A 1,435-nucleotide genomic window follows, 5' to 3' on the forward strand; every position below is an offset into this window, starting at 1 on the left:
TTTTCTGGCTGTCTGGGCACTGGACTCGCCGAGTCCATGAAGAAAATCATCCTACTCGTCGAGTAGGTTCATACACTCGACGAGTAGGAGCCCCTGAGAACATATTTTCGACTTTTTGGGCTGGAATTGGACTAGGAACATTACCCTAAGCTGTTTTTGAACTTGTAAACCTGTTTTTGATGTGGTAATGTTCATGCTAATCCAATTTCAAAGATAATTGTCAATAGATTCATCTTTTGTATTAGTTTAATGGTTAGGCTAATTACATGAAAATTGTTTGATTTGAATTATCTTGTTCTTATGAGTTGATTTAGATTAATAGAAAAGGTATGTGATAATATGTTTTCAATCCAAATTAATCTAAAAGTTGTTCATAAAATGTGTTTTTGTAACTTGTCCTCAAGTTATATGAAAAGTTACATTTATGATTATTAAAACTCATAAGATTTCCATAAGTTATGAAAAATGGAGAGTCTCATTTTTTAAATGTTTTAAAGTCTTCCATAACCTGTCCTCAAGTTATGGAAATTGAAGAGTTTTTCATTAAAACTACTTTAAACACATAAGTTATGGAATTGAAAAGTTTTTGAATAGTTCAAAACTTGCCCTCAAGTTTTGGAATTTTTAAAGTTTCTCTTCATGAATACTTTAATTCCAAGTAAAACCCTTAGAGTTTTAAAATTTAAAATTCAACCCTTATACATTATAGTATTATAAGTTAATAATATATATATGTATAAGAGCAAGTCAGTCTTACCGTTAGTAGGCCTCATTCATGAAGCCGGTCTATAAGGGGGGTATAAGGTTACTGCCTATAAAATGACAGTTTAATGGGTGTCCACTCTCACCCACCGCTTCCTTGACTGGTGGAGGGTCGTTAGCCGAACGGGTAGGACAATGACTATAATTCTCCCTTCATTAAAAGTATTAATGATAAATACTAAGTAACTAAACCTTTTATAAATTCCCAATCTTAATTACTTAGGAAAATGTGAATTTGGTGCTAACCCATGAAATTACACTTTGCACTTTGCTTAAGTCGTTAATGGAGCGCGTGTGGTTAACCGACACACTAACCTGGATTTAACAAGGTATGCAAAGGGTAACTTAATGTTTATCATAGTATCGGTGGAGCGCGTGTGGTTAACCGACACATCGAGTGAGTGATAAATATTAAGGGTACCAAGTATATTTGCATGGTTATTCACACCTTGTTTTGTGATCCTCGGCATCCCAGTCACTAAAATTGAGAGGGCACAATTGACATTGAAACATGCCATTGAAAAGTTCATTGAATCTCAAAAGATTTAGGAGTTTCAAATCCAATTAAAACCTAATAAATTATTTCGTTTTTCATGGTGGAAATTGGTGAATCGTCATTCGCCTACCTTCAAATATTCTATAGCTTGGATTACGGCATCCCTCTTCCAAGTTA

This window comes from Lactuca virosa, chromosome 6 (genome assembly GCF_052849685.1).
Source record: "Lactuca virosa cultivar CGN04683 chromosome 6, Lactuca_virosa_CGN04683_v6, whole genome shotgun sequence".
Lineage (NCBI taxonomy): Eukaryota > Viridiplantae > Streptophyta > Magnoliopsida > Asterales > Asteraceae > Lactuca > Lactuca virosa.